Genomic DNA, 19,337 nt, shown 5'->3' with positions numbered 1-19,337 from the left:
CCTAGACTCTTCCGAGCAGTACCGTCTCCCCAAGGAATGCCACATCCGAAACTGGGTTTTCCCACAAATCCTTTATAGAGTGTATGTTGTTTGCATGCATGATTGTGTATAATGCAGTCTTCTATTATGTTGTATGGTATGGGGTGAAGTGTTACATCCTGGGCAGCTGTGCACAATGCAGTCATCCAGCCTCTTCTGGTAGCTTAGAAGTGCTGGGTGGTGGCCGCACTGCAGTCTGGCCAAGTGGACTCTGTCCTTTTGTGGGAGAGTGGATTCAGAAGGGTGGATATCAGGGGGCTCTGGCATGCAGCAATGTGTTGTCTTTCAGTGTGTTAATGGAACGGTGAGTGATATGATTATGAATGTTTCCGGAGGCTGGTATTTGGTGGTTGTGGAGGAAGGGAAGAGAGTATATGTGTGATCTAGGTCTTTGGGTGTTGTTTTAGTGTTTCTCGGTGTGTGTGGGTGTTCTGCTATGTAGTGCATGTCTTATATATTTTTTGTTAGATTGTGGCGGGGGATAGCATCAAAAGCTTTACTAATGTCTAATGTTATTAGAAGTGTTCTGTGGTGGGGCCTATCTGAATTGATGCCATCTAAAATTCTTTGAGGTTTATCAGAAGAGTGTTTGTGGAGTGTAGTGGCCTAAAGCTGTGTTGTGAGTCAGCAAGGGGAATATATGGTGTGACAAGTTGAAGTATTAGGCGTTCAATGACTTTAGAGGGGGTGCAGAGAAGTGTGATTGGGCGGTGCGATGTTGGGATTGTTGGGTGATTGTATGGTTTTGGATTGGTGATTATTTTACCATGCTTCCAGATGTTGGGTATAGTGTTGTGTGAATAGCTGTAGTTTGCAATGTTTGAGTGCATGTATAGCTTGTGGTCCAATGTGTTTTAGGTGGATGTTACTTATGTTATCAGGGCCACAGGCAGATGAGTGCTTGAGATTATGTATTGTGTGTGTTGTCTGACTGTCTATGAAGGGTGTATAGTCTGTCTGTGGGAAAGTCTTTCTTACGTTGAATAGTGCGTTGGTTGTGAGGGTGAGAAGTGAGATGGCTTGTCTGTCCAAAATGATTTGAGTGTTTGCTTGTCTGTTTGAGGGTAGATTGTCTGTTGTTGTATTTACTTAGTTGTAATATACGGGAGGGGAGCTATGCTCGTGGTGACCCGTCTTTGTATCTCTCCACATCAAGTTTTATCTTAAAATCTTGTTTAGTGTTTGCACATACTGTTTTGTTGACCAATTTGTTCCATGTATTTATTGCTCTGTGTGGGAAACTGTTCCTTTTCAAGTTTTTTCTATAACTCCTTTTTCAGTTGTTTTCAGTGTCTCGTTTTACCGTTGTCCCACACTAACAAGTCGTTCCTGTCTAAAACTTCCATTCCTTTCATTATTCTGTAGATAGTCAGCAAATCTCCTCTTTCTCTTTGTTCCAGAGTTGGTAGATTCAATTTGGACAGTCTTTGCTCATATATTAATTCGGCGAGAGTTGGTGCTAGTTCGGTTGTCGCTCTTTGTAATCTTTCTAGTTTCTTAATATTCTTTTTGGTACTTGGTGTCCAAAGTGATGCTGTGTACTCAAGTTTTGGTCTTATTAGTGTAGTTAGTATTTTCTTTATCATTTCTTCATCCATATAAGCAAATGCCACTTTGACCTCAATAAGTTGTAGGTTTCTCCGAATATTTTATTTATATGCTTATCTGGTTTCATGTCCTTTCCAATCATCACTCCAAGATCTTTTTCAGAGTTTGCTTTTTTATTTTTTCTTCCCCAATTCTGTAATCTTTTGATATTCTGTTTTTACAATTTCCAAATTCCATTATACTGCATTTCTTTATATTAAATTTTACTTCCCACTTTTGAGTCCAATTCCATATCGTGTTGCAATGAGTTGCAGTTCTCTTCCGTTTTTACCTTCTTTAGTAATTTTGCATCATCTGCAAAGAAATTCATATAGCACTCCACGCCTTCATTCATGTCATTAATGTATACGGCGAACATGATCGGAGCTAGTACTGATCCTTGCAGGACACAGCTTTTTACTTCTTCCCAGTTGGAGAATTTTTCTCTAATTACAACTCATTTTCCTCACAATCAGGAAGTCTTTCATACATTCCAATAATTTACCTCTGATGCCACCTTTTGACTATCTTATTAGTTTCCTATGAGGTACCTTATCGAATGCCTTTTGCAGGTCCAGAAAAGTACAGTCCGCCCATCCATCTTTCTTGTATTATGTCTACTAATCTCGAGTAAAAGCAGATCAAATTTGTTGTACATGATCTCCCTTGTCTGAATCCAAATTAATTTGGGTTCAATATAGATTTTTCTTCCAGGTATTTAACCCATCTGTTTTTGACAACTCTTTCACAAATTTTTGCTATTGTGCTTGTTAGTGAGACCAGTCTGTAGTTAGATGGATATTCCTTATCACCTCCCTTATAAATTGGTACAATGTTTGCCTTCTTCCAGTCCAATGGCACTTTTCCTTCTTTAAGTGAGAATTCAATTATATATTTTGTCAGTTAATTCTTCCATACATTCTTTCAGTATCCAGTTTGCAATTCCGTCTAGGCCATGTGATTTTCTGACATCAAAGGTTTTAATTTGGTCACCGATTTCTTTTTGTGTTATGTTTATTTTTTTCATTGTTGGGGATAATTCTTTCTCTATCTACACTGTTAGGCGAGTTTTCTATTGTGAATACTGATCTAAAGTGGTTGTTCATAATTTCAGCCATTTCCAGTTCTTCTGTATATTCCTTTTTATCTTGGCTCAGTTTTTCTATATCTTTGTTTGTTTTTCAGTTTTCCATTTACATATTTGAAAAATAGTTTGGGTTCTTTTGTTGCACCAGCTCTTTATGTATGCTTTTTCCATTTGTTGTGGTACATATTTGTTAACTCCTTCATTATAAATTTCTTTTAGTATGTTCCATTTTTCTTCTATCCCTGTATCTTCGTTATGGAATTTTTCCCAGTTTGCATTTCGAAAAAATGTTTTAAGTTTCTCAAAGTTCGTTTTGTTATACATAGGTCTTCCTATTCTGTGTTTATAATTTTTGCTTTGATCCACTTGTTCTTTCAATTCTATTTCCATTAGTACATGGTCACTTTTTCCTATCAGTTTTATAATAAATTTTTTCAATAATCTCGGGTTCTGTCATAAGTATTAAGTCCAATTTTGAGGGTTCTTCATTTCCTCTGTAGTATTTTCTCTAATCCACTGGGTCATTGTGTATTCAATGGTCAAGTCAAGGAGTACATTGCCCCTTTGTTTCTCTCCCCCTTTCACTGTCATTTCTTCCCAACATGTTTCTTTTGAATTAAACTCACCCATAATTACTGTATTTCCTCTATTTTTCAGTAATTCAATTAATTCATCTTTTGTATCTTTTAGTAACTCGGAATAATCCCTTTCTGTCCAGGGTTGTGTTACAGGAGGTACATATACCACTGGAAATTTTTTCTTCATTTGTTTACCTTTGACTTGTACTATAATTGATTCTGCATTATTTTTTCCTTCAGTTATTTTTGTTACATTTAAATCTTTCTTGGTCAAAATTAGAACTCCTCCACCCTGTTTGTTCTTTCTATTCTTTGTCCAACAGTTGTATACACCTTGTCCCACAGTGTAGGGTGTTAGGGTGTACCTTAATTTGGTTTCTACAATTCCCATTATGTCTGGTTCTTCTAAGACTAGATAATCGTTTAATTCGTTCATTCCTGAGATTATTCCATCTATATTAGTATAAGCTATTTTTAGTTTTTCTCCTCATTTTCTGTTTTCTTTGTTTCAATTTTCCCTATATATCTTTCTCAGCCTCATGTCTATCACTGTCCAAAAAAACTTTTTTTTTCCTTTTCAGTTCTATTTTCGTTATTTTCGTTCGCCTCATTCCTAAGTTCTTTTTCTTCCTCACTTGTTTCTTTTTTTTTTTATCCATATATTTTTGTACTGTTCGTTATTTGCTAATCTTACTGTTCTAGATAATATTTCTTCTGCAGTTGTTTTGCGATCTAAGTTTAACTTTTAGTGGTCTATACTGTTTATCTTTGGAGTACCTGCCCATTCTATGGGTTTCCTCGATTTCCCGGTCCCAGACTAACTCATCTGTTTGTAACTCTTTTAGTATTTCTTTGGCTATTTTTTCTTCCTTCTGATATCTTGGTACATTGTGCTTTTTTTTAATGCCATAGATTACTATACACCTTTTTCTATCCACTGTGTCCCTAACTAGGTTACTTTTCTCTTTAATAATCTGAAATAGTTTCTTTGGTATCTTTTACTTGTAACATTATTTTCTTTAGGGATATTTCTTGACTTTCCTGTTCAATTTTCCACTGTTTTTTGATTTCCTGTAGGTCATTCTCCTTGATTTTTTCTTCCACCTTTTCAGTCGCTTCTTTCATTTGACTTTTAATTTCTTGTTTCAGAGCCTCGTTCCTCACTTTTCAACCTCTTATTATCGCCCTTAAGCTGTTTTAATTCCTTTTTCAACTCTTCTATATCCCTATTGTTTTCTTCGTTAGCTTTTCTTAGGATTGATACTTCCTGGTACATCTTGTATTTGCTTTTAAGCTCTAATAATTCGTCTACAATGTCATTTAAATCTATTCATTATATTCCTGTACCTGGGTTCTCTATCCCTCTAAGTAATCCATTGCCTTCTCTTTCAAAACCGGAAAATCTACTTACGTTCAACCTTTGATATTCTCTAGGTGTTGATGCGAAGCATGATTTTTTTTCTCACTACCCCGAGTCAGTGCTGTCGCTATTCTACACTGAGCAATTCTACACATTTTCTATTTAACAATAATTAGAGAAACCGAGACTTTAACGGGTAACTTTGGTAAAAAAATATATTTATATTCGATTTCCTTTTCAAATAGAAAATAACACTTGGTTAATTAATTTTTAAAGGGGTAATGATAATACAAAATATAATTGACAATTTATTTATTGGACTATCTGCAAACTGCCAAATGAGCTTCCTTAGGTTTGATTTTTATACACCCCCCTTCTCCCTTCACTGCTTCAGACATCTTAATAAGGGCAGTGAGAGAAGGTATCTGAAGGGAATTTCGGATTTTTGTTTGTTTCCTACAACCGAAAATAACCTTTCGGCGTCGGCATTCGACGTGGGTAGTGCTAGGACCTGTAAAGCAAACGGTGCCAAATTATAAAATTTCCTCTGGCCTGTATGATCTTCATACTCACCTGGTTGGCTACCCCGTTCTAGACCAGCATATTGCTCGAGAGAGATAAGCTTTGGGTATACAGGGATAGCCCACATCTTGCTGGCACGCCAGCCCTTGTTCAATATACATCAGAACAGAAAAGTACAGGGTAAAAGGCTGAGTTGTGTGCCATGTGCACAGAAAGTAGACAGCTAGGAACGAATATCTGGGTAATGATTAATCAACATATTCAAAGAGTGTTTGGCCCAACTGTATGTGAAGGTGTTTTTTGAAAGATGTAATTGAGTCACAGCTAACAGCATCATCAGACAGGGAGTTCCAGAGGTCAATACATCTGACACTAAAAAATCTGCGTCTGCACTCTAGAGATGTATGGGGTTTGGTTATCTTAAATCTGTGACCCCTGGTGTGTGTTATTGGAGATGAGGAAAAAAGATCTTGGGGTGAAATAGAGGACTGCTTGTGAAAATTTTTCCAACATTTTATGAGATCATTCCTGATTAATCTGCCACGGACTGAATAAAGATCTAAAGTTAGCAGACGGTCTGCATAGCTAAGCTCTGCCATTCCAATTATTTGTTTAGTCCACCTGCGATGCATAGATTCCAGGAGCGTAAGGTCACCTAGGTATCCAGTGTTCCATACAGTGGATCCAAACTCCAACAGTGGTCTGATGTGGGATTTAAACAGGGTGATCATGAAGTCCTTATCACGACAGTGTGTTGATTTTAGTAAATTATTTGCTAGACCTGCTGCCTTCTTTACAGTTTTTGATATATGAGTATGGAATTTCAAGTTACAATCAACTGTGATACCCAAGTCTTTATGTGCAGTCACAATAGAGAGGGTGGTGGTGGTGTCCATTATATAATGATGTTGGGGACCTGGGTTGATGTCTGTTGAGCCTCTTTGGCAACGTAGTACAGCACACTTGTCCAGGTTGAAGCGTAGGCCCCAGGAGTCGGCAACTATGTCTTCGGCTGAAGGGGAACTGGAGTCTCTTCGTAGCTTAAGGTAGATCTTCATATCATCCGCGAATAACTTGCAGTTTGAGTGGATATAAGTTGGCAGGGAGTTAATGTACACTAGGAACAAGAGGGGGCCCAAGACTGAGCCTTGGGGGACCCCACTGAGGACATTTCTGGAGGAGCTGGTAAACCCTGAAACTGAGACTTGCATTCTGCAACCAAGTAAAAAATCTATGATCCATGACGGCAATGGACCGTGTACTCCCAATAGTCTCAGTTTGTCTATGAGTATAGAGTGGTTAACTACGTCGAAGGCTTTACTAAAATCGAAGAGCACAACATCAACTATATATCCAGCATCCAGCCATACAGTGACATCATTATATACAAGTAGTAGTTGGTCATTGACTGTTCTGCCTTGACGGAATCCGTATTGGTCATTTGAAAGAATACCATTAGAGTCCAGAAAATTGTACAGTGCTTCAGAGATAAATCTTTCCAGTGTTTTACAGCAGACAGATGTGAGACTGATAGGTCTGTAGTTAAGTGGAGTATAGCGGGAGCCCTTCTTGAAAATCGGTATGATGGTGGAATTTTTCCAGTCTTTGGTAGTTTTCCTATGGTGAGAGACTTTTGAAATAGTAGGAGCAATGGGAGAGTGATAGCGGGACAGGATCTAAGAAGAGTGGGATGTATACCGTCTGGTCCCATGCTGGAGTCAGGGTCGAGTGCCTTGAGCCTATTCTGAATTTGCTCCAGATTTAAGGAAATTCTGTCCATAGTCCCATTGAAGATTTGATGCAGAGAAGGATTGTTGCAGGCTTGTCTAGAGTGTACAGAGATGAAGTGAGAGGCGAAAGTGTTGGCCATCAGGGTACAGTCACTAGTTAACTCACCACAGTCCATCCTCAAAGGGCCAACCGAGGGTGCCCCAACTTTCTTGCTCCGAATATACTGGTGAAATAGCTTAGGAGATTGTTTCAGTTGCTGAATCAGTGACTTTTCATGGTTAATTTGCTTGGTGATAAAAAAATTGCGGAATCGGGTGTTAATGCCGTCATAGTGTGCCAGGGCTTGTATGGCTTGTTCGGACTGTCTGCCATAGGAGCTTCTTGCAGTTTTGTAGGTTTCCCATGCTTTTTTACGAAGAGTTTTGACGTTCTTAGGCGGACGTGTCTTGATAGGGGGTGGGGTATTTGGTGATAAAGGCACATATCGCTCAATCAGAGGTCTAATGATGGTCAGGAATCTTTTGTACATGCTATCAATTGACAAATTTTGAAATTCAAAGTCCCAGTCAGTTTCATACAGATGGTCATTTATATGGTTGTATTTCCCTCGATGCCAAGATCGCTTAGAGGGGGGAGAGTTTTCTGTTGTTACACCAAACTGGAAATAATAACAAAGTAGTACAGGGCAATGTCTGCAGTTGGGGAAAGGGCTCCTAACATCAATTTCGCCCACTGTCACTTTCTGATGTGAGAAATAGGTCTATAGTGTTGCCAGACATTACATAAGTGGGGGCTGTTACCCACTGGTGGAGACCTAATGATATAAAACAGTCCATAAAGGACTGGTGGAGGGGGGGATACTTAGCATTAAACACTTTCTTAGATTGCCATTGCAAGAGAGGCAGGTTGAAGTCGCCTAGAATTAGTATTTCTTTGCCAGGACAGAAATCGAGGAGGAAGTCTGAGACCCGTGTTGGCAATGGAGGTGTTGGATGGAGGGCGGTAGATTACTAAAATATAAAGATTGAAAATTAGAAGATGAGTTGCACAGACGTTTTCACAGCCTGAGTTAATACTAATATGACTAAGGTGACTCTTAATATATACACAAACGCCGTGTTTTCTTGTGTGGCTAGTAGAGTCGGTTCGAGTTAGGCTAAGATTACTTATGTTTACAAAGGAATCACAAATATCAGGCGACAGCCAGGTTTCGCATACACCAAAAACATTGTCATTTTCACAAAGAAAAGCAGAGATCATAGGTAATTTGTTGAGTAGACTATTTACATTGCAAAAACCGATATTCAGATTAGTGAACTGTGCTTTTGCCGAGAAAGACTGCGGGGCTATTGGTTTAAAGGTGCCTGGGGAGTGGGGGCGACCTTTGCATTACTAGGGGTTGATTGGGCTGCTGCAGAGTCAGTGCCGACATGATGACCAGCAGGCCTCCCCGACAACCCATCAACTTGTGATGAGCGTTGGCGTGACCGCCTCTCCTGCAGTTCCTTTCTTTGGTTGTGAGTGAGATCCCTATTGATGTATATGTGGCTATACTCTGAGCGGCGCAAACTTTTTGCTTTAACTAGCAGGTTTTTCCTTATCTGATCATCAGTTATCTTGGCACGGTATAGCTTTTTGTCCCTGCTTATACAAGTGACATCAGATAAAACTACTGGTGACCCCAAGATGTGTCTCAACACAGGGTCGAGTGCAGAGTTCACAACTTCTGTACTCTGTGCATCAATGCCTCTTATTATAATTGAAGACTTTCTCCTGTTCCTCTCCTTGATTTCCCTTGCTTCTTCTCGAATAAGTATTCTCAAATTATCTACATTTGTGAAATTTAATGCAGCTTGGGATTCCGGGTTTGGACGAAAATGGGTGGTCTGTTCCCCCTGCACACTGTAGCTGGAGTCGAGCCTAACAGAGAGGTTCTGGACCGTTTCACAAAGTTTTTTTACTGTTTGAAATAGCTGTTTAAATGCAGAGTTAGACACACCACCTCCAGGTTTCCCAGAGTTACTTCTACACTCCGTACAAATAAAAGCAACACCTTGGCCGTCGTATTCGACAATACTGTTGACTATATGGTCAGGGAGGCCAAGGCACATGGAATAGGGGTGGAACCAGGTCTCACAACGGTCACAACCTATTGCATCCATTCCTATAGGTGTATTGCACGTCCCACAGTGATCATTTGAGATAGAAGAGTTAGTAGTAATAGCTGAGGCTGACTGACTAGGAATAGGAGGGGAAGGGTCGAGAGTTGTCATTGTTTACATCCTGTTTGGGAGCCATGTTGGGTCGTAATGGACCCATAACACCTGCCCTACCACTATTTACACCCGAAGCCCTACCTCTCCCTCGAGCCATAGCTACTAGAATCAAACAATGGGTGGCCAAACCAGTTTTGAGAGAAGTTGGAGTTGATTGGACACCAGGAACACTTCAAATTTTCTCAAAATACGGGAGCAGCAACACTGCGCACTTCTTTCCTCAATGGCCTTATCTCCTGTATCCGAATATTTTGAAGATCTGCCACTTAAATAAAATTCTTCAGCATTAAGGTGCTTGCATTGTTCTGGAAGATTTGCAAAATCCAGTTTACGCCATTCTTCATCTAACTTATTTACATTTACTGTAAAAAGTCTAGGGATAGCTATTGTGAAGTCTACAAGCGTATTCATTTTGTCTCGTGTTTTTTTCCAGGACTTTCTTTGGTGATAAGAAGCCATTCTCCACAATTCACTGTCAATTGGAAATCTTTTAATTTTATTTGGACTGCCATTGTTAATGATGGATGCTTGGTTATACACGGATCTTGAAATATTTGGTGCATTTCTGGGCCCAAGTAAATTTGATTTATTGGTAGAAATAAAGTATTATCTGTTGGATCAATGTCAATTAAGTTGATGTTATGGAAAAATTCTGCTTTGCAGTAAGATCTTAAAATTGTACCGAGCAGTTCTGTTATAGATTCTTGCAGTAAGTGAATAGTAGGTTCAGCACTTTGGAAAAACAAATTTACTTTTAAAAATTTAGGCAGAATATTAATTTAGAAAAGTAAAATAGCACTTTACCGATGGATCTCTCATGTGCTCTAAGATACTTTGTACTGAATGTAATCTTAGTTCACTTTCTTTTTCTATAAAATATAGTTTTAAGGCTTGCCACTGCTCTAAGATTCTAGCCACAGCTTGATATAGAGATAACCATCGTGTTTGGCATGGATGTAGGATTTTATGTGGCTTCACATTGCAAGATTCTTGAAACTCTTTTAGTTCATACCTTCTTTTTGCACTATGGGAGAAGAAGGAATATATATTTCTGACGAGATCTTCACATTTACGGGGCAGAACTTTAGCAGCTTCTGATGCTGCAAGGTGAATGGAATGGCAGATGCACCGAAATATTGTGATCTCTTTTAAATTTTCCCTGAGGCGGCTTAAGGAATTATTTTCTCCCATGTTTGATGCCCCGTCTGCTGCAAACCCTATAAAATTGGACCTTTTGATATTGCAATTGTCGAGAGATTCCATTAACATGTCATACAAGTTTTGTCCAGTTGATCCGACAGAACTGCTACTATATAGGTTAAATAATGTATAAAAGGATGTGTTTATTTTGCGGTTGGTCAAGTCAAAGAATCTAACAAGAACAGTACATGTTTTAGTACAACTGAGGTCCATTGTTTCGTCTATTATGACTGAGAACTTGTACATGCGAAGCTTCTTAAGTAGATCTTCATTCATTACATTTGCCATCGCTTTCATGGTCTCCGTACATTTGGTCTTGTGCATGTTGATTCCCTGGGCTGTTGCAGAATCCGGAAACATTATTTTCATTAAGTCCACTAGATGATCCACGAGAGAGAAGGGGAGGTTATGCTCTGCGATGAAAGCCATCAGCAGAGCAACAGCAACCGCAACACCAGCACCAGCACCAACCTAAAATTATTTTGATTTGTTATTTTGAATATATAATTATGTATACTGTATTGTGAAGCAGCCCTGCTGTGGATGTGCCGTGTCTCGTCACGCTGCATCGGACCCGTGTGGTGGGCGGGATACGGGTGTGGCCCTCTGTCCGCGCAAGGAGCTGAGATGAGAGGAGAAGTCCGGATGTGGATGTGTGTAGGGGGGAGGATGGGAAGTGTCTCTGTTTTAGCTACCTCCCATGGATGGGGGATGAAGCCAAGGTGTGTGTGTGTATATGTATGTATGTATATATATATATATATATATATATATATATATATATATATATATATATGTATATATAATCTTTATTATACATATATTCAACAATTAACAAATAATAAAATGTGGAATAATCCATAAAGCCACCGAAGAATATCCAAGAGAAGGTGAAGGTTCTTCCTCAGGTAGAGGATCCTGGAATTTCTTCGCATTGTTGATGTGCATTTTCGCCTTCTTGTGGTTTGTTAAGGCGGTCAGATGAGCTCCGAACTCCCTCTTGCAGAAGTTGCATCTGGCTTTCTCAGGGTCTTTCACAGAAGACAGCCATGGCTGGAACGTCGGGTCAGCCATCCAGACATACCGAAATTTTCTCTTGGGAGCCATATCAATCTGAAAAAAGAGTAATAATGAAAATTAACCACAATATCCACAAAATATAAGGATAAAATAATATGAATCAAATTTATTTTTAATGTATCAAAGTTAGAGTTGTCAGTGAAAAAGGAAGAACTTACTTGGTCAGTGGACGAGGATGTTGTGGCATTCGTGGTGAGGTATGGTGACGAAGAAAACAAAACCGTGCCAAAAAATGAAACGTCCTCTGTCGCCTAACATAAAATGTATTTTTAATAAGACAAGCCTACTAGAAAAAAGACACACTATAGGCGTTTTTACCAGTGCATGAGAATATCAAACACTTTATGATGTTTCGGCTGGCCTCATGGTAAACACAACTTTCTGTGCTACCAGACGACCCTCGCTCCCACCGTCTCGGAAAAAGTGTCGTACGGATCATAACACAGACGGCAGCCGTGGTGGGACCATCAGCCAGACTACGAGAATTGAGCCAAGGGACAAGACAATGGACAGCAGCACCGACTCTGATACTTACATGGAAGATGACGAAAACCAGTCTCTTCTATCAGTACCTATGATGCCTCTATTGGCAGTTGCAAGCGTGGCAGAGAGGCAGATATGGGTGCTGTAGCAGCAGCAGCAGTAGCTTGTGACTTCATGGAAAGGTAACTATTGTCGACCAATACTAATTGTAAAATTCAGCATAACCTCATTCTGCTACTAAGGTCAATTGTACAGTATACTAATTTGGTTCGCATTTGTATTGTAGGGAACACCATCCAAAACAGGAGGGTCTGGCAGACATCCTGGACAACATGAGCGAGATGGACTTCTTCCGGAACCTTCGCCTCACAAGGACATCTTTTGACCTCATCTTGGACTTCATACATGAAGCATACGGTCTGAACCCTTCAGGATTCAGCCTTTATTTGGGTCCAAGAAAAGCTTTGTACGTTACACTCTGGTATTTAGGAACGCAGAGTACCTACAGGGAAATATCAGAGATGTTTGGTGTGTCACAACGTACAGTGTTTGATTGTGTCCAGAGACTGATTGATGTCATTTGCAATGCAGGAAAGGATGTCTTTTTGTGGCCAACTCCTAAAATTTCTGAAATTGCACATGAATTCCCAAGAAATGGGAGGAATTCCCGGTGTGGTAGGGGCTCTGGATGGATGCCACATTAACATCAAAGCTCCATCACCCACGCAGGCCGATTATGTTGATAGAACACAAAAACACAGTGTCATTTTACTTGCAGTTTGCTTGCCTAATAAAAGTTTTTCCTACATTCAAGTGGGCTTCCCGGGATCTGCACATGACAGCCGAGTGCTAAAGTCAACTTCACTTTATAAGAAAATCCAAAACGGTGACCTAAATTATTTCCCATCACCACAACATCATATTGTAGGAGACTGCCTTTGGAGTCCAAAAGCATGTAATGGTACCATTTAAGAACTCTGGAAACTTATCGCAAACACAAATTCTCTTCAATACTAAACTCTCCAAAGCAAGAGTTACCATTGAAAATGCTCTTGGTTTCTTAAAAGGTAGGTTTCGACGATTGAAGCATGTAAATGCCGATATTCTTCGGATACCTAAAATAATAAAAGCATGCTATGTTCTTTACAACATATCAATAACTCAGCCTAATGAAATTAACATCCTCGAGAGGGAAGGGCTGGTGGATGACGCTGTTGAGCATTTCAGTTCTTCATTGTCGTCTGCCCTGCCACGAGACCAGGCTGGTGTGCTAAAAAGGCAGGCAATAGTGACGATGCTACAGTGAGTGACAGGAAAAAGTAAAAGCAATCTGGAATATGACTGTTTAGGGTTTCAATAATTAGCCAAAATATATTGTTTTTTACATTTCTTTATATGTTACAAAGATATACAAAATTCACATATATGTACATGTTTTTTATTGATTGTGCCTCCCAAAATTTTGTAAAAGTGTTTTGATTCACTCTGAAATCCTCTTCAAGTGTGACGTGGCACATATAATTGGATGTACTTTTGCTTGTGTTCCTATGGTAGGTTGGAGGGAATGCAGAGGGCAATGGAGGCAGGAAGGGTGTCAAAACCGGTAATTGAAGTCTTTCTGACAAGTCAGAGACCACAAGGGTGACTTCAGTTACCGGTTCTGACACCCTTCCTGCCTCCATTGCCCTCTGCATTCTCTCCAACCTACCATTCTACCATCTCAATGCAAGCACCAGTACATCCAATTATATGTGCCACATCACACCTGAAGAGGACTTCAGAGAGTCAAAACATTGTAGTTATTTGGTATTATATTTTATTACAAAATCACTCATTGTTTTGTCTGCGCTCTAATTCAATTCTTTTTAATCTTAGGATATTCAACCTCTCCCTCTTTATCTCCATGTCCATTTCGTGGCGTTCTCCTTCACGTTCCGCAATGCAAGACAAAAGTTCTTTTAGTTCTGCCATACTGTTTTGTTGTTTATCACTAGATGTTTTCAGTGTATTTATAATATCTTTCACGCACAATAACAGTTCCTTTCTGTCTGCAGAGGGTCTTAAGCTTCTGGTTCTTGTTCTTCTTGGGGGTGGGACATTCCCTCGTGCTGCAGGTGGCTCCTCACGTGTGGCTGGAGCAGGCTGTGGGGCTTGTGAGGCATGAGCAGGCTGAGGATCTGGTGGTGATCCTTGAGGAGGAGTTGGGGCACGTTGCGAGGCTTCACCATGCTGAGGGTCTAGTAGTGAGGCTTGAGTGGCTCCTGGAGTGGCTGGAATGTTTAACACTGGTGAGGCTTGTGTGGCTGGGTCTTCTTCTACAGGGTTGTCAACCTCCATTTCTGCCACATTCCTAGTACCCACTTCTGTGCCCTCCAACACACAGATCTGGCCGGGACAGGGGACGATTCTTCAGAATTGAAGACAGGAGATTGTAAAATCGTGGCTCAGTCTTCTTTCCCCTCCCACTTGCCTTCTTGTAGTCCTCATAATGATGGAATATTGATTTGAGGTTGCGCCACTTGCCCTCAACTTGTCTCAGTTCCACGCCTGTGATCTAATTTGGGGGAAAAGTCAAAGTGGAATTAATATTTTTCAATATTAATTGATACATGCATCTTTTCATCATAAGGATTCCTAAACACACATTTGACAGAGAGAGGTCATTAATTGGGAAGCACATAAAGTAATGGTCTGGTTAACCATTTTTAAACCAAAAATATGTGAAGAAATTTTTTAGGTTCATAGCATAAAAAACTCAGACATAGAGCAGGGGCACTACAGTCTTTGAATGCAGATCACACTGTGAATTACATTGTGATGCTTCATGACGATGGTATCTTAACCTTGAGGAGGATATTGGAATGAATTAATGATGAATCACTAAAATTATAATACATAATCAAATTACCATACACATGCTGTCACTAAAAAAGATATTAGTATTCATACGTTCATGAACAAAATCATTTACGAATCAAGCAGTTGGCAACCAGCTTCCCAATATCAAAGACAGGTAACACTGAGAGGCTACCCATTATAACATAAGGACCTGACACATAGCATATGCCACATACAGAAAAGCATCATTGGTGGTAGGCAACATCCAGACAGGAACATATTACGTGCACTGCTTACATAATAGACATGCATACAGCATAACAGTTTTCATTTAACTAATACCTCAATGTGATGCAGTTGGATGCCTGCTAGTCCCTGAAGGAAAAAAAATATATTAAATGTGATACTCCAGCTGTAATGAATTGTGGTTACTAACAGATTATTATGGCGAATATCAATAAGAAAATGAACTCACATGGCCTACATAATAACTTACCAATTCCTGCAACACTCAGGTGATGTCCTTCCACACAACGGCCTTTGTAGTTTTCTTGTCATTTAGGTGCGTGTAGTTTGCCTTGACAAGTTGCAGGAGTGCTTCTGTAGCCTCATAATTCCACAGTTCTTTCACCTTCCCTCCCTTCCCTGAAAATTAGGCACTCATTATAGTAAGGAAGTCATATCATTTCAAGTGCAAAATTATACAGGATATAAGAAACAGTGAAGAAAAAATACATGTGACCTACATGTATATTTAGAAGCACAACACAATACTAAAGACTGACATAGTCATGCCACAGGGGCCTAAAAATACAAAAATTGGAGGCTACCCTATGGTCAAGCTTTACTGTTTGGAAGAAACAATCTGTGGGACTGTTTACATAGTTTCATCCAAAGAATTACAGTACTGATGTATGCCCTGGCATACATAATTATTTTGTATTGTAATATTTCAGTATAAGTGTCCAACCAATACCACTAATTTACTTACTCTGTTTTCGGACAGTGATTCACGTGGTTCACGTGGTTCTGGGTTGTCCACTTCTTCATCCTCTGAAGGGGAACAAAGTACTTATGTAGGAACAAGAAAAAAAAGGTACAGAAAATTCTCCAATATTCTGGTGAGTATAGTAACATGGCAGAGACAGGAATTGATTTGGAAAGATGAATACTGGTTATGAATGTGATATTGGTGCTATGTATAAAAAAAAAATCAAAATAATACCAACAATATAAACTGCATGTGCTTTGAAACATGTATGTATTTTGGGCATTGTCAAGGATAAAATTACTAAGTATATAATAACATAAAATCGTTTATAATTTATTTATGATGGTATGTAAAATGTACAGCCCTACACTAAAATTAAGGTCCTTGAACAGGCTGAAACTATTTACTGTAATAATATAAGAGGAGATAATTCTAGGCAAGGCTCTATTTAAAACATTGAATTACCGTATTCACATTCCACGAAGGTTCAATGTTGTGGATGTGATTTTTCTGTAAGTACGTACCACAGTCAACAGCAGGTACTGGTAGTGTCACATCAAGTGTGCATAAGTCGCTGCTGCCCTCCATACTACCAGAGGCTCCAACCACTTCTGCAAATACAGTATTGGTGCTCATTTCAAAAAGAAAATACTGTACATGTATATTCAAGATGGACACCAAGGAATGTTTAGATTGTTCATACCTTATTTCACCATCCATACACGAAAACAATAATAATTATAATAATAATATTAATGAAACTTACCGTAAGATGGTCCTGCCTGAGCCTTGAGGCAGCAGTCGACATTGTAATTGTAGCACATATCTGCTGCTCTCTTGCTCAGGAACCTCTGGTCACATATATCACATGGGTATCTGTAATGTGCAATATAAAATGTAATTACAGTCTGTTGAATTACCTACGTTAAGTAACAGTTCCAAATATTTCTTGAGTATTCAAATATCATATCTCACGTTTTCATTATTTTTTACCCATTACAGGTGATGTAGGCCGTGTCCAGTAATACAAAAGATGCAATGGAAACCGTTACACTATAACAAAATACTTTTCATTCATTACTTACAGTTCTCGCTCCATGTTGGTGGAAATTTTGGGGATAAATGGTTGGAATGAAATCTTAGCAGTTACAGCAGTAGAGCGTCCATGATGTACGCAATGTTCGTGTTATCTCAGCAGCATTTCAAAACAAATATCATTTCTCCGATATATTTGCTTTAATACGGATGTCAATAGCATACAGCAATAAGGTAATCCTTTAATTCTTATTTTTCAGCAAGTATTATACGGAAATATAGCATAAACTACACCAAGTTCACATAACTGGAAGACGAAGTCACAACCACATGAACTGACACGGACGTCCCTCACTAGACATACTATGTCAGTGTTGACGTATCACAAGACAACACAACCATTTATTTCAAGTCTTATGGACAATTCTTTTGAATTCTAATGCCAGGAACAAGTTACTACTTTGATCTTCTTTTCATATAAAACAATTATCATAATCCTTAGGGCCTCAGAATTGTAATTATTGAATGTGATAGGAATGGCAATACCTTCCAGCCAATCAGAGTGCGTGTTTGCTATTCCGAGCATATTCGCTGCCGTATTAGGCGCACACTTGTCCGCATCGTACGGACGGCACGCATCGTACTCATCGGATTGTTTTTGGGGTCTGCGCACATTGGTCCGCATCGTACGGACGGCACGCATCGGACGGATCGGATTTTCTGCGCACATTGTCGGCATTGGACCATTCACCATCCGCAGTTTTGAAGCTGAGCTCTCTCTGGAAGGACATACTCCATATCTTTCTAGTGTATAAAGTTGTGAAAATGTTGAACAGTGATAGTGAAGAGGAAGAAATTGTAGTGGTTAGCTGTTTGCTGGCAGAAGGTAATTTACCAGGTAGATAGGATAAAAATTTAGGAACATATCTAAAAACAGTCAGAGAGTTAATATAACATTATATATTATGTACAAGCAAAGCATAGCTATGCAAACAGAAAAAATAAAATAAATACCGAAGAAGAAAGTTTGCATCCGACCGCGACGGCGCTCTGGCTGCAACTGACGATGGGGTCGCACCGTCGCACACAGTGTTTCCGTGATTCCTCAAAACACAATGACGTCAGGATTCCTCACGTTTTCTATGTGAGAGGCATTCAAAGAAAACATATGTTTAAAGATAAACTTCTGTATTTTAATTCCCATCCATAAATGTTTTTAAAACAAACATTATTTACATTTCCTTAACCGTAATATTTACAATATAAAAGAAACAACAAAACAATTATATACATCTAAATTACATAACAATTTTAAACATTTCTTCATTTGGGATTACGTTCTTAGTACCTCCACATTTACTTAGTTTACTTAGTGAAGTTCTGAGGTTGATCCTCACAGCTGTAGTGGACTACCGCTGCTTCCAGTCCTGTTGTCCCTCCTTGCGAGGGTCAGTTGGTCTGGTAGTGTGTTTTGAGAGAACCTACTTATGGCAGTGTAGCCTGGCACTGGAGGCTCGTCTGGCACCTTCCGCAGGAACCTGTCCAGTGCATGTTTGAAGCTGTCCACCGAGCATTTAGTTTTCTCTCTCACCTCCTTTGGGAGGGCGTTGAAGATTTTTGGACCCTCATGGCCTAGGCTGGTTGCCAGTAGGGTCTTAATCCTCTCCGGGGCTCTTGATGGGAGAGTTTGTCTCTCACATTTACGCCCATGCCTTATACTGTGGTATGGCTTGATTGTAGAGGGCGTGGGGTCCGGAACAAGTCCCTCAAGGATTTTCCATGTGTAAATGGCCCTGTATCTTTCCTCCTCTGTTGAGAGTATAGGCCTAGTGCTCCCAGGCGATCCCAATAGTTGAGATCTTGCATCCCTTTGATGCACCTGGTGTAGTTCCGTTGGACAGCTTCAAGCATCTGGATGTCTCCGCGTTTGTGTGGTGACCAGAGTTGGCTACAATAGTCCAGTATCGGTTGGATAAGCGACTTCCAGAGGGTAAGCATCACTTGAACCTCTCTTGAGGAGAAGGTCCTTAGGACCCAGCTGGCCATCCCTCTTGCTCTATTTACTGAGTGCATGATGTGGTGTTGGAAAGTGGCATCATCACTTAAGTGAATGCCCAGGCTTTTCACATGGGCTTTTGGTGTGATTTTCATACCTCTCTCCGTGTGCAGCTCAGTGTCGTCTTTAATGCCTTGATTTGTGCCATATCTCAAGACCTCGAACTTCTCATCGTTGAATTGCATGTTGCTGTTGTTGGCCCATGCATAAACTGAGTTGAGATCGTCTTGTAGATGTTGCACATCCCCACTTTCCCGCACAGCATGGCTGATGTGGGTGTCATCGGCAAAAGACAGGAGGGTTGAGTCCACCCTACTATTTATGTCATTCATATGGACAAGGAATAGGAGGGGGCCAAGCACAGATCCTTGTGGTACTCCGCTTATTACCTTGGATTCGGTTGACTTCACACCATCAACTGCGACTGCTTGTGTACGGTCTGTCAGAAAGTTGAAGAGCCAGACTCCTAGCTTC

The 19,337-nt window shown here is 39.8% G+C and overlaps 1 pseudogene; it reads left to right on the top strand.

Annotated features, from left to right (window-relative positions):
• Window positions 1-11,824: 11,824 nt before the first annotated feature.
• On the top strand, window positions 11,825-12,849 carry LOC143039326 (uncharacterized; annotated as a pseudogene).
• The last annotated feature ends 6,488 nt before the right edge of the window (window positions 12,850-19,337 follow it).

This window comes from Oratosquilla oratoria, chromosome 26 (assembly GCF_046742065.1).
Source record: "Oratosquilla oratoria isolate Oo_2021 chromosome 26, ASM4674206v1, whole genome shotgun sequence".
Classification (NCBI taxonomy): domain Eukaryota; kingdom Metazoa; phylum Arthropoda; class Malacostraca; order Stomatopoda; family Squillidae; genus Oratosquilla; species Oratosquilla oratoria.
The sequence above is the reverse complement of the archived record's forward strand: the minus strand, read 5'-3'. Positions and strand labels throughout refer to the sequence as shown.